This window comes from Camelina sativa, chromosome 2 (genome assembly GCF_030686135.1).
Source record: "Camelina sativa cultivar CO46 ecotype springtype chromosome 2, ASM3068613v1".
Classification (NCBI taxonomy): Eukaryota; Viridiplantae; Streptophyta; class Magnoliopsida; order Brassicales; family Brassicaceae; genus Camelina; species Camelina sativa.
Genome location: NC_141881.1, coordinates 14,298,704 through 14,314,194, shown reverse-complemented (window position 1 = coordinate 14,314,194; position 15,491 = coordinate 14,298,704). Strand labels below are relative to the sequence as shown.

At 36.4% G+C, this 15,491-nt stretch overlaps 3 pseudogenes across 2 annotated transcripts; all 3 read right to left on the bottom strand.

Annotated features, from left to right (window-relative positions):
* Nucleotides 1-2,760: 2,760 nt before the first annotated feature.
* On the bottom strand, nt 2,761-5,635 carry LOC104718733 (cysteine-rich receptor-like protein kinase 34; annotated as a pseudogene). The gene is made up of 6 exons (XR_015567356.1): nt 5,306-5,635; nt 5,050-5,179; nt 4,636-4,976; nt 4,317-4,554; nt 4,079-4,232; nt 2,761-3,475 (listed from the first exon to the last, which is right to left on the bottom strand). The product of XR_015567356.1 is annotated as a cysteine-rich receptor-like protein kinase 34 (transcript).
* Nucleotides 5,636-9,964: 4,329 nt separating this feature from the next.
* Nucleotides 9,965-10,579, bottom strand: LOC147948593 (putative cysteine-rich receptor-like protein kinase At4g11521 pseudogene; annotated as a pseudogene).
* Nucleotides 10,580-11,660: 1,081 nt separating this feature from the next.
* On the bottom strand, nt 11,661-12,662 carry LOC104718740 (putative cysteine-rich receptor-like protein kinase At4g11521; annotated as a pseudogene). The gene has a single exon (XR_015579230.1). The product of XR_015579230.1 is annotated as a putative cysteine-rich receptor-like protein kinase At4g11521 (transcript).
* Between the last annotated feature and the right edge of the window lie 2,829 nt (nt 12,663-15,491).

The window sequence follows — 15,491 nt, the reverse complement described above, 5'->3', positions numbered from 1 at the left end:
TTTGGTCTTTTTGTTAAGTAATTAAGATAAACTATATTTATTTACATTTTTGTTTTTTTTGGAAACAAACTGATAAGTAGTCTAAAAAGAAAATTGTAAGACCTTACTATATAAATACTTTGATAGATAATTTAATGTTAATTTTACTTTCATCATCTAAAAGTAATACTTAACAACAAATAATTTTAAAAGAAATACCCTCTCTTGTAATCCATTTTCAATAATATCATTATATAGATACAAAATAACTAAATTCTAAACCCTAAACTTCAAATACTAAACATTATCTCTCCATCACTCTTGAATGAACTTGCCTCAACTTTTTTTTTTTTTTTGTGAATGATTTCGTAAATAAAACATTTGACTTTTATAAATTTTATACTATGGAGTATTGATGTACCATTTTTTCTATTGCTTGCCTTTTTTTACGACTCACCTCTGTATAATTAACTTTTATTTTGCTTGGTCCAAATGTTTGAAGTGCCTTTGATATTGCCTCCATCTTCATGGATAGTGATTCTCCACAATCCAGCCTGGCCAATATTGTAATATGAAACAAAATCCCTTTCATCCAACAAATGAAAATGTTGCCACAAATAATAAGCCGACCTTCTCTCCATTTATCATTGAAAAATTTAAATAGTACATTAGTTTAAAAATTATGTGGGACTGTATTAAATGGTTATATTAGACAAACTCCCTCTGTTCCTGATTAATCCATATTTTAGGATTTTCAAACATATTAAGAAAACATATTAGAAACTGACTTTAGTCGCATTATTTTTCCGATTAACAAATTTCAACCCATACTATTTAGTTTCTTTTTTGAAGTTTACAATTTGTCATTAATTACTTATTAAAAGTATATAGAAAACCTAAAATTTGTTTTTTTTGTGCAACATTGTTTTTCTCTAGAAAATAGATTAATAAGGAATGGATGGAGTAGATTTTAGTGAGAAAAATGTTATTTTACAAAATGTACCTTGTCAATGCATCTATGTAACTATTATACCAAAAATAAAATGCGTCTATGTAACTATAAAAGTTGGAAAAGACTTGGCCATGTTTTTCACTCTTCTTCGCATCTGTGTACCACAGAACACATGAAATATATCTTGATTATGGAGAAAAAGAGTAAATATATTTTGATTAATTATAAGGACCCCTTGCTAGACATCAAACCTCTATTTGATCATCGAGGATTGGAGAAGAGTACCATCATATCAAGAAACTTGACGATCTGTTTTCCTCTTGCGGCGATGATGATTAGAACATGTCTAGAATTTGAGAGTAAATTTCAGTCCAAGTATTTAAGTAAATATCTACCTATGGCTATATATGCGTACACTATTTGAATGTTAGATAGATGTTATTCTTAGGTTCAAAATATTTTATTGACAGTTACAAATTTGGAGATTATGGAATATGGTGTCATAACTTTTGTAACATAAATATTTGCAACGGAACTTTTCATTAGATTAAATACATTTCAATGCATGGTTATTGAAATTATAAAAACGCATCTCTCTTTAATGCATGGTGAAAGAAATTTGTAACCCACTACATGATATTAAATATAAAATTTCAATATATTTCCATATAACAAATAATCAAACTTAATGGTTTAATTAATACTATATTAACTATGTCACTTACAATTGTGTAAAGAAATAAATAGATAGAAAATCAAGAAAAGTCAACATATATCAAAATCTTCTTATATATATATATATATATATATATATATATATGTGTGTGTGATTTTGAACATGACAACAATTCTGAAATGCTCTTGACAGATCGCTATTATTGTGTAATTTATACATTATTATGTAATTTATACATTATTATGTAATTTATCATAATAAATAGGATTATGTAATTTATCATAATTTAATAGTATTGATACTAGGATTTTTGTGTCTCCTAGTAGGTTCAATTAACCTTAAGTGTTGTAGTATTTAAGGTGTCAATCCAAATGGGATGTTGCTAGCAATCAAGATGCAATCAAGGAATCACAAGTCAAGCCAATTCAAAAAGAGTGTTTTTTCTAACAATCCTAGAATGACAAAAATGCAAACGGAAATGTGTTCTGGAACTAGAAACGAGAATGCAAGACAAGAAATGAAAATTAATAAAAACAGAAACGAGTCTAAGCATGAACTAAAAAGCAAGAAGCGAAACAATCTCAGGAATGTAATATCAATCAAAAGGATAAAAGTCCTAAGGATGGGAGTAATTGATGTCGGTGGAGTATCCTAGTCTACAGAGTGTTTAACATGCCACAAGCAATCTATCCCTAAACAATAAACATCACAACTTAGCTAATCCAATCTCTCGGTAAAAGCTACTCAGACTCAACAACTTCCATACCTAGCTCTCGCTAGAGAAACGTGGTCGAGCAGGCATGACAAACAAGTTCATTCACGTCAACAAACATCCTAGACAACTAATGTCTTAGGCTAGGAACGTAAGTCTCTGGGACTAGTTGGTCAGACATTTCATCGAACACCTTTTGGGTGTGGAAATGTCTCGAACCTAGTTCCAATTGATCAGAGAGAAACTAGTAATTCTAACTCTAGTCCAGAAGGGAATCATACAAATCAAGCTTAAACACCCTACATCCTAAGATCCTCCACCTAATCTATCCCATCCTCAAGAACTAACGCACTACTCAGATCCAGAAATCATCATCAACAATACAAACTCAGAAAACATTGAAACAAGCATTCTTAGATAGGTAAAAATAAGATAAACAAGTTTGTAGAAGAAATCAAATGCAAATACTCAATGTATCAAAAGATATATGGATACAAAGCCTGAGAACGGTTCTTGGTGGCTAGGGAAACCTTACAAAATAAAAACGAGATAAAAACTAAGATGATCTCCGCCAAGACTTAACAAAACGTATTTATAGTAAAAACATGTAAATCCCTAAAACTTAAAACGACAAGATGAAGTGTCGGTTTGGGAATCTCCTGAAGCGTGTAAGACGGAACGTCTTCCTGACATGTGCGAACGAGTAGTGGCTCGAGTGGGTGATGGTGTTGGCTCGAGTGGAGGAGAATCGAGTCGACGGGCAGCGGCTCGAGCTGGAGGGTCGAGTCGACGGGTGGCGACTCGAGCTGGAGGGTCGAGTCGACGGGTGGCGACTCGAGCTGAATGTATACGCTTCCACTAAAACGATGATAACTTTTGAACCGCACCTCCGATTGGCTTGAAATAAACGGCATTGGAAAGATGACTCAATTCTCTACAACTTTGATGAAGACGTCGAAAGCTGATTCCCCAGACCGGTGGCTAGAAGGACGACTCGAACGGCGACTCGATCGGCACGACAGCGCGACTCGATCGGCATGACAGCGCGACTCGATCGGATGTGTGACGATGGAATGATGGCGTGAACCAAGCGGATGTGTGATGATGGAATGATGGCGCGACTCGAGACAGCCTGACTCCAAAGTCTCCAAAATACCTGAAATACTCCAAAATACACGATGTATGCGAAGATAATGCAAGAACTACCTAAATATGAAAAGTGTACAAAAGAGAGTAGAAATTCATGCAAAACAATTAGTTATCCTAACTAGATGCGTGACAAAAACATGCTTAGCAGAGACAAAATATAGACATATCAAGTATTTTAGTGGAATTGACTAACTTTATTGCCTACTCAATTAGCAAAATAAAATATTATATGATTTGAAAATGTGTAATAATTAAGGTTTATAAAATTACATAAATGCATAATCATAATTATGTATTTAAACTATTACATAAAGGCATAATCATAATTATGAATTTAAACTATTTCATTTCTCATCCAAGATATGGTTTTTATTATGATATTTTCTTTTATTATAAAATAGTGTGTATGTTTTCACTTTAAAGGATGAAAGCCAAATTAAATAAAATGTAAGAAAATGTGTAAAACAGATGTATCAAATATCAGTTAATTTATTAGTAAATGTTAGATGACAGATGTCAGTAAAAGAGAATGCCAAATGTCGCAATGTGAGTAAGAGTTAGAAAAATCTTCTCATATTATATAAGATGTGGCTGAAAAGATTATACTCACATGTGTGACCAAATTGCCACCAAAATCATCAATGTCGCAGAAGCTGCGGATCATTTTGCCACTGATAATCTCCAAGATCAGTATTCCAAAGCTATAGACATCAGATTTCATGGAGAAGTGACCGTGCATTGCATACTCTGGTGACATGTAACCACTGCAAAAATAAAGAAACACACCTTTTAGCCTACTTGAATTATGAAACAGTTTTTTCTAGTTATTTTTTTGATAGAGAGTTTACTAAGTTCCAACGATTCTTCTTGTGCTGGCTTGACTTTGATCAACTCCAAATATCCTTGCCATACCAAAATCTGCGATTTTTGGATTCATATCGGCATCTAAGAGAATGTTACTCGCTTTGAGATCACGGTGTATGATTGTAAGCCATGAATCTTGATGAAGATATAGAATTCCCCGAGCAATGCCTCCAATAATGTTGAAGCGTCTTGTCCAGTCTAGTTCTCCTTGCTTCTCAAGATCTATAAATTGCATAGATAGAAATCATTAGCTACAGAAAGACTACTCGAAACTTGCAAATATCAATGAAGCTCATATCATACCGAACAGGAAATAGTCGAGGCTTTTGTTTGGTACAAACTCGTAGACGAGGATCTTTTCTTCTCCTTCCAAACAAAATCCAAGAAGCCTAACCAGATTCCTATGCTGATGCTTCGTTACAAGAACAGCCTCGTTCTTGAACTCTTGTGCGCCTTGTCCTGATGTTTTTGACAGTCTCTTTACCGCTACTTCAGTTCCATCTAAAAGAATAAACGCATTACCTTGTAAACTTCACCAAATCCACCTTGTCCGATCATGTTACTTTCCACAAAGTTATCAGTAGCATCTTCAATTGTCTTAAAACTGAATTGCACTGAGTGTGTGCTTGTGATCTGGTCACCAGCTGCACAAATAAAGTGAAATCATCATATTTTCTTCCACAATTTGTAGCTAAAAAAAAAGGAAGAGGAACCAACCTTGAACTTCAACTGTTTGGTATGATTTTTTTCTCCTGCAAACTGCAAATCCCACAAGAAGCAGTACCAAGATTACTACCGTAGAGATAGTAACTGCCACAATAATCCCCGTCGATTTTTTTCTTTTTGTCTGAAACCATCAATAATCATTGCAAACATGTGACTTAGTTTTAGTTTTCAACAGATTCTTTACTAAGAATTATTATAGTACAAAGGCAATATTACCTTTTCCAGTTGTATTTGTGCGATTGCTTACCGGTGGCTGAGGTAAAACCGGTGTTGGAGGTGGAGAAAATTGTGGTGAAGGTGGTGGCGGTGACAATGTAACATTTTCAAAAGCACCAGCAAAAGGATACAAATCCCACCGGATAAAGCAAAATGGTCTTACATAAGCACCACCCTTGTTACCGCGACAACATTTCTTGTAATCAACAATAGTTTTCTTCAGACAGTACTCACAATCCCCTGAAGAGACATCCGGTGTACATTGCACCATAGCGTACATAGTTTGGAATGTTGTCAATGAAGCAACCTCAGCTGCATAGTACTTATTGTTAAGGATACGATTATGATACGATCGTATCATCTCTTCAATGTCTAATATCTACCTTCCTTCTATGTATATTCTTCCATAAGTAGCTTAGCCTAGAACCTTCCTCTGCTCTCTGTATATAAACGATCTTGTAATCACTCTTGTGAATATATCGAATACACTACATTTACATGGTATCAGAGCTTAGCCGATACCCTTAGATATTTTCCTTCCTTTCAGCAGTCTCCAAAACCAAATCCTCTGCTGAGATGTGGAAACATATCGCCTCTACCTACGCAAATCCAAGCTGGGGCCACATCCAACAGCTCCGCCTGCAACTCAAACATGCCTCCAAAGGTGAGAAGACCGTTGATGAGTATATGCAGTCTCTCACAACGAGATTTGACCAACTCGCTCTTCTTGGCAAGCCTCTTGCTCATGAAGAACAGCTCGACCTCATCCTTGGTGGCTTACCAGAAGACTACAGATCTGTGATTGATCAGGTCGAAGGTCGTGAAACTCCTCCATCCATTATCGAGGTTCATGAAAAACTCATCAGCAAAGAAGCTAAACTTTTGTCCCTCTCCATGTCTTCCTCTTCCACTGGTCCCATCTCTGCGAATGTTACCACCTACCGTCTGAAGTTCAACTCAGGGAAGCAACGCCAACATCAGACCTGGAACAACAACAACAACAACAAGCAACAATATCAACATCCTCGTCCAGAAAATCGCCAGACCAAAGGCTATCAAGGGAAGTGCCAACTCTGCGGTGTGTTTGGTCATAGTGCCAAACGGTGTTCCCATTTTCAGCAGTCCTCCTACGGCTCCCAACAAGGTCTCCTCCCGTCTCCGTGGCAACCTCGCACGAACCTTGCTGTTGGTCATACACCACAGTCCAACCCTTGGCTCCTTGATAGTGGGGCTACTCATCATATGACCAGCGACCTAGGCAATTTGGCGTTGCACCAACCATATCAAGGAGATGATGCAGTCCTCATTGGTGATGGTTCGGGTCTTCCCATATCTCACACTGGTTCCCTATCCCTACCCTCTAACTCTAAACCTTTATCCCTCACAAATGTTTTATGCGTCCCTCACATACACAAAAACCTTATTTCAGTATATCGCCTATGTAACTCTAACAACGTTTCTGTTGCATTTTTCCGTGCTCACTTTCAGGTGACGGATCTGATCTCGGGGGTCCCATTGCTCCAAGGCAGAACTAAAGGCGAACTTTACGAGTGGCCGGTTTCTCTATCCACAATCCAATCTTTCTTCGCCTCTTCATCCTCCAAACCATCTCTAAAAGACTGGCACTCTCGCCTAGGACACCCTTCCCATTCTATACTCAAAACAATTGTTTCTCGTTTTTTGCTTCCTCATTCCCAATCAGATTCACAGATCATGTTGTGTACTGATTGTGCTATCAATAAAAGCCATAAACTTCCATTTTCACAAACTACTCTCACCTCCACTCAACCACTTGAAATCATTTTCTCCGATGTATGGACATCCCCAATCATATCTGTTGATAACTTCAAGTATTACGTCATATTTGTTGACCATTACACACGATACACTTGGATTTATCCTCTCAAGACCAAATCTCAAGTTCGTGACACATTCATCACGTTCAAGTCACTCGTCGAGAATCGCTTCAAGACCCAGATCAGAGCTCTATACTCTGACAATGGTGGAGAATTCATTGCTCTCCGCTCCTTTCTGTCCACCGCTGGGATCTCTCATCTCACGTCACCACCACACACTCCCGAACACAATGGGATCTCTGAACGGAAGCATCGACACATTGTCGAGACCGGACTGTCTCTCCTAACACATGCCGGAATGCCACACAAATACTGGACTTATGCTTTCGCCGCTGCTGTCTATCTCATCAACCGTCTCCCTACGCCGGTGCTAAACATGGAGAATCCCCATCAAAAGCTGTTTGGTACCGAACCGAACTACACTAAACTCCGAGTCATTGGCTGCTTATGCTTCCCTTGGCTGCGTCCATACACCAACCACAAGCTCGAAAATCGCTCCACTCCCTGCATCTTTTTGGGTTATTCTCTCTCCCAGAGTGCGTACTTATGCCTACAACAAAGTTCTGGCCGGATCTACGTATCGCGTCATGTCAAATTTGATGAGAGAAGCTTCCCCTTCCTCAATTCCACTCAGTCTCAACCCGCAAACACACCACCGTCTCCCTCACCTTCTCTTCATCCGCCTGCAATCCTCATACCAACTCCAACCTCTATCGTTAATCAGTCACCATCTCTACCTCCGCCACCGTCACCACTCGTAACGTCGCCACTGCCGGAACCTCCGACCTCCGACCTCACCAGCCAGTGGTCGTGGAAACAGACAACACTCAAGACGCCGATAGGGTTACAACCGATGTTACTGAATCTCATCATCATCCTCGCAACACTCCGGCCACTCAAACACGTCAACCCCCTCCTCTACAACATTACACTCGTCGGTCCAAACCCACAGGCCCATCAGACCAGGCCCATCCAAATCCCCTATTACCAAACCCAAATCCACCTTTACCAAACCCAAACACACAACCAACAAACCCGAATCCACCCTTACTAGCCCCGCAACCTCAACCTCAAATACAACCAGCTCCACAACCTCTAGTCGCTGACAATCACCATCCGATGACTACTCGCCGGAAAAACAACATATCTAAACCAAAACCTAAGTTCAACCTCACCGCATCCCTATCCAACTACATCCCACCTGAACCAACAACAATGAACCAGGCTTTGAAAGACCCCAACTGGCGTGGTGCCATGTCCACTGAAATTGATGCATTTGCACGCAATCGCAGGCTTGACTTGGTTCCACGTCCACCGAACCGTAACGTCGTTGGTTGCAAATGGTTATTTAAAAATAAATTTCTTCCTAGTGGTTCTCTTGGCAGGTGCAAAGCAAGGCTCGTCGCCAAAGGATTCACTCAGCAACATGGACGAGATTACACCGAGACCTTCAGCCCGGTGATCAAGTCTACCACGATACATCTCGTCCTCGATGTTGCTGTCTCCAAAGCTTGGCCTATAAAACAGCTTGACGTCAATAACGCATTTCTGCAAGGCACCCTGGATGAAGAGGTATATATGGAGCAGCCACCGGGTTTCATTAACTCAGACCATCCCGACTATGTCTGCCGTCTTCACAAAGCGATCTACGGACTAAAACAGGCACCCAGGGCATGGTACACGGAGCTCAGGAACTACTTGGTGGGACTTGGTTTTGTGAACTCCCTCGCAGATACCTCTCTGTTCGTACTACAAAATGGGAAGGACTTTCTTTACCTCCTTGTTTATGTAGACGATATACTAATCACCGGGAGCAATGCAGCCAATATTCAACAGATCCTTAACTTGCTTGCTGAACGTTTCTCTGTTAAGGATCCTGAAGATCTCAACTATTTTCTGGGCATCGAAGCACACCGCACCCCACAAGGACTTCATCTCTCTCAGAGGAAGTATATAGTTGATCTCCTTCACCAATACAATATGACCGAAGCTAATTCTGTCCTCACACCAATGGCTTCTTCACCAAAGCTCACTCTCACCACTGGTAACACTCTCTCCGATCCATCGACTTACAGAAAACTTGTTGGCAGTCTTCAGTACCTCGCATTCACCCGGCTTGACATTGCATATGCGGTTAACCGTCTCTCTCAGTTCATGCACCGTCCTACCGATGCACACTGGCTAGCTGCCAAGCGAATTCTCCGCTATTTGGCCGGCACTCCGACACATGGTCTCTTCCTTTCTTCAAGGACGCCGTTAACTCTTCATGCATTCTCTGATGCGGATTGGGCAGGCGATTCACACGATTATGTCTCTACCAATGCATACATTGTTTACTTAGGTAGCAACCCTATCTCTTGGTCTGCAAAGAAACAGAGTGGTGTTGCCCGCTCTTCAACAGAGGCTGAGTATCGATCAGTAGCAAACACCGCCTCTGAGATCCGATGGATATGCAATCTCCTCTCTGAGCTTGGGATACAACAAACAGCACCTCCGGTGATCTATTGTGACAATGTCGGTGCCACATTTTTATGTGCCAATCCGGTGTTTCATTCTCGAATGAAACACATTGCCATCAATTATCATTTCATCAGAGGTCAAGTCCAGAATGGTCTTCTTCGAGTTGCTCATGTTCATACCATAGACCAACTTGCTGATGCCCTCACCAAACCGTTAGGACGTCAACGGTTTCTTCACCTAAGAAACAAGATTGGAGTAACTAAAGCCCCTCCATCTTGAGGGGGGATGTTAAGGATACGATTATGATACGATCGTATCATCTCTTCAATGTCTAATATCTACCTTCCTTCTATGTATATTCTTCCATAAGTAGCTTAGCCTAGAACCTTCCTCTGCTCTATGTATATAAACGATCCTGTAATCACTCTTGTGAATATATCGAATACACTACATTTACACTTATGACCAAATGATGATGATTCATGAGTGCTCGAAGAAGCTGCTGTTATCTTACGGGACATTAACTCTTCCCAGACTCTATCAAATAGTGTCAACTCAACATCGATAGGTGCAGGATCGGACACCCGTTGAGAGGGTTCCACAATGAGTGATCCTGATCCAGAGAAGGAAATGTTGGAATAACGTACCATACAACAATCTGGCCATACATAACCAACGGTTTGGTTAGGACAGCGTCGTAACAAGCCGTCTGATGAGCCTTTGATACATTTTGAACAAGCCTCTGGTTCAGTTCCTGGGATACACATGCCAATGATGAAGAGTTGGTTAGGATTCTGGCCGATGGAGGTGCTATAGAAGCCGTTGTGAGTTGTGACATTAGAAGCAAGATTTGAGAGAATTTGACGACAGTTTAGGTCAAAAATACTATTGGGTTCAAAGTATCCATTGAAGCAGGTTTGTGCAGAAAGGGTTTCTAAGTTTATGAGGAAAAACAAGAATATTGGTAAAAATAGAGTCTTGAGCTTCATTCTCTCAAGATCAGAAGATAGAATCAAGATTCTTGATTCAAGAATGTCTTCTTTGTTTTTTTTTTTTTTGGGCAAAGAGAATCAAGAAGTTAAATTAAGCTTCATTCTCTCAAATATCGAATTTTCATGTCCATTGAAATTTCGAGTTCAATGAAATACCGTGTTCATTGAATTTTCCAAATCCTAAAAGACGCCAAAGACATAAACTTTACTCTGAATGACAGACCCATACACTCTCAATGGGTCTCATCAAGAGATGGTTGAGGAAAAGTAAGCAAAATCAGATTGTGAAACGACGTATTGTTTTACAAAACAGAGGAAAAGACTTATACTCGTTAGCAGAGTCAACAATATTAAAAGTTTCGCATCAATGGTAAAAAACAAACAAAGCATACGTTTACTTCGTTTTCAGTCCATACAAAAATCCTCAAATTGAATTCAAAAATAGCGAAACGCAACCTTAAATCCCACAGTTCTCTTCTTTATAAAGTGTCAGTCAATTTATCTATAATAAATTTTAAACTTTTCAAAAATTAAAATTTATTATATCAAAGTACTCCCTCTGTTCTAAATATAAGAGTTTTTGGCTAAAAGCATAAAGATTAAAAAACAATAAATATTGGATTATTTAACAAAGATCAACCAACTGAAAAAATACTGCAGAATTTAAATAGTTAAAAATCATAAATTAATATAAAAAGTGCATGGAAACTTGAAAAAAATCTTATAAAATATAACAAACAAAAAAACCTAAAAGATCTTATATATTAGAACAAGGGGAGTATAATTAAACGGTTTGATTAGAAAAACAAATTAAACATGTATATATATTTAAATTTTGATGTTTATTAAGTTATCTTATTCGGATTTGGATTTAATTTGATATTATTTAATCGATATAGGACACTGATCACATAATTGTTGTTTTTTTAATTAAGAAATACATGTTCATTTTAAAATTCGATTCACAACAAATGCAGAAAATTCAGATTTTAATTGAAATTTCGAAATTGAATCCAAAACTTCATAAATCTTTTTTCAAATTTGATTTACTTCAAAATATGAATAATAAAAAAAAGAGTTTGATACATAATTGACAGTATTGTATTATTGAGTGGAAGGGTACAACATATCACTTAACATACTCAAAGGACATAACTAAAAAAATTACATAGAATAACATAATTAATATATACTAGAGTACTATATCGGGTTGAATAATCATAGGTGATATGATGATGCACTTTATTTAATAGATGGTGACGAAGGCGGTGGCGATGTAACATTTTCAAATGCTCCAGCAAAAGGATACAAATCCCACCGGATAAAGCAAAATGGTCTTACAAAAGCACCACCCTTGTTACCACGACAACATTTCTTATAATCAACAACAGTTTTCTTCAGACAAAACTCACAATCCCCTGAAGAAACGTCTGGTGTACATTGTTGTACCATCGCGTATATGGTTTGGAAAGCTGTCAATGAAGCAACCTCAGCTGCATAGTACTTATGCTTAAATAATGATGATTTATGAGTGCTCGAAGCTGCAGTTATCGTACGAGCCATTCACTGTTCCCAGATTCTATCAAACACTTTCAAATCAACACCGATAGGTGCGGGATCAGACACTGGTTGAGACGGTTCAAAAATGAGTGATCCAGAGAAGGAAATGTTGGAATAACGTACCATACAACAATCTGGCCATACATAACCAACTGTTTGGTTAGGACAACTTCGTAACAAGCCGTCTGTTGAACCTTTGATGCAATCTGAACATGTCTCTGGTTTAGTTCCAGGGATACACATGCCAATAATGAAGAGTTGATTAGGATTTTGGCCGATGGAGGTGCTGTAAAAGCCGTTGTGAGTTGTGACCTTAGAAGCAAGAGTAGAGAGAATTCGACGACGGTTTATGTCAAAATTACTATTGGGTTTAAAGTATCCATTGAAGCACGTTTGTGCAGAAACCGAATCAAAGGTTATGAGGATAATCAAGAAGATTGGTAAAAACAAAGTGTTGATCAACTCCATTCTCTCAAGGTCAGAACAAAAAACTTGTGTTTAGATGTTACAAGCTAGACGATCAGCATCAAATACCGTGTATATCCTCTTTGGAGAAAATATGGAATTTTATTGACAGTTTCGTTGAATTTTCCATACACCAAAACGTGACAAGAACAGTTTGAAAGAGATGGTTAGGAAAAATTAAGCAAGTTGAATGTGAAATGGTCTGAAAAATCCGTCTTATGTTACTATCGTCTACAAAATCAAACAAATTAAAAATTTGGAGTTAACAGTATCTAAAGTTTTGATTCAAAAGCAGCCGCAAATGCAGAAAAATAATTTGTCTGGACATATATCACATATATATAATAATTTGTCTGGACATATAAAAGTATTAAATTTACATTATAAAAATATTAAATAAATATTGCTACAGAACAATTTTATATTATAGATTTTAGTTGAATCAATTTGATTTGACATATCCAATATTAGTAGGGTTAAAAAAGGTAAAATGACTGGTTTCATCCATATTGAAGAGTAGGATTAATGATATTTTTACTTATTAATATTGATTTAAATATGTTCCATTTTATAATCCGTCCAACAATATAAACTGTCAGTGTTATTTAAAAATTTTAATATATTTAAATATTAATATACATTATATTCTAACTTCCTAAAATATAATATAAACTGACATGTTTATTTTTTTATTAATTTTAGATATATCATTCACATAATATTTTAACTTCCTAAAATTTTAAAATATACTATATATAATAAAATTAAAAAGTTCATATATTTTGTATGAAGTGAGTAATATATTTCCGTTTTTAAAATTTCAAATCAAGAATATATGTCCAAAATTTAATAATAAGGCACAACCAGAACTACAAAGGTGATATCATACGAATTCTAGATGGCAAGGATGAAGATGAAGTCGCTGGAACAGATTGTTGTTGTGCAGAACAAAGAGGTATGATGGAGCAGGACTCTGCATCAGACCACAGACGTATGCGGCCAGACAAGGAAGCAGAGCTGACGCGTCACAGTCTGATTGGATCAGATGATGTGTCACGAGAGTGTTATCTTTTGGACGTGAAGATAAAGCCAAATAAGTAGAGAAGATATAAAGAATATTCATGTCGACGTTTAAGGAATGACAAATCTTTGGGAGCAAGCTATTGCCATAAGAGGATACTCGAAGATATTTCTGTTAGGATTTGGTGTAGCTCAGAATCATTGTGTGAGATTGTAAAATTTTAAGCCTAGCAAAAAAGCTAAGAAGGTGGGTGTTGAGTTTTTTGTTTTAAATCTACACTAGGTTGTTTTAGATAGAGGAGAGAAGAGTGCTTAGATTCAATTTTGTATTCAATAACTTTGATCAATCTTCTATATATACATTTTTGAAGTACATTTTGGGTTCTACCCTTTTAGTTTTGCATATTTAAAAACTTATTTACAAAGTTAATCCCTAAAAAATTTCCAAAAATAACATCATTTCAGATTTTGTTTCCTAAATATTTTACATTCCATTCCAACTAAAAAATAACAGTAATAATTATGGAAATAGAAACTGTGATCTATTTAACCACACTTTCTATTGTGTTTTGAAGATTTTCTATCTTTGAATCCTTTGCAAAAAAAAAAATTGATTTCCATTTTGTTTTCCGAAACTTGTGAGCTTTGATTCTTAACGTAAGAAGAACTTCGATTACATTTATTTAAATATTATAATTAACATATATAAATTTAATAAATTTTAAAATATTACGAATATGTAAAATTTTAAAATACTAGATAAATTGGTTATATAGTAGATGAGTTATAAAGAGAACATGTTAGAATTAATAAAATATTATTAAATTTGTGCTAACACGGGTTAAATCCTACTAATATTAAAATGTTTGACATAAAAAATCAAGGCTGCAAATAGTTGCATAAAATTGAAAGAGTTGGAAATATTAAGCTGAACAAAATTGGGTTGAATAATGTTCAACCCATTCATCTCCAAAATAGTGGTTGAACAAGTTGAACAAATTTGTTGTAGGATTAGTTTATTTTTTCAACTTTTAATGTTGAATGGGTTGAATAGTTTTTTCCAACTTTTTCAACTTTTTATATTCAAATGGTGAAACTTGGTTGAATATTTTTTTTCAACTCCTTCAACCTTTTCAACTATGGAACCATTTGCACCCCAAGTTGATTTAACTAAGAATGAGTTAAATAATTAAATCATTAGGAAAATATGACTTAATCACAGTGTATAAATTACTTATTATGTGTTTAGATCTTTTATTTTTTTGTTATAATAATTAAAAATTAAAATAGAATCTCAAACACTAAACAAAACAAACTAAATATAACAAACAAATTGTCATGAAATGTATTACGGGTTAAAAAAATGAATATAGACATTTAGCCGCACAGACGAAAAATCTAGTTATTCCTCTATTTCCAAAACATCCAATATTTAACAAATAAATACAACATAAAATATAATTATAATAAAAATTATATGCCCGCAGTGTACAGCGGGGTAAAATTTAGTAAAATTGAATAGAAGAGCGTTTGCTTGACACGTTTACAAGCGAACTTTGTGTTTGTGACCTATATACTTGTACAAAGGACATGTGAAGGAGGGTACTCTTAAGGGTGTGTGTACAAGGGTAAAGTAGTGGAGACTGGAGAGTCCTCTCAAGGGGAAATCTAATGGAGGGGGGAACCACCGGGAAGAGATAGTTCCCTTTGTTTCAACAAATTTAAAATTTAACTATATTAGGTATAAAATCATATATATAAAAGTAAGGTTTTGGTCTATCCTTATTGGTTGATTTTCATATAATGTTTTTTTTTTTTTTTTTTTTTGCTTTCTAATTGCTTTAAACAGTATTTAAGAGCCAAT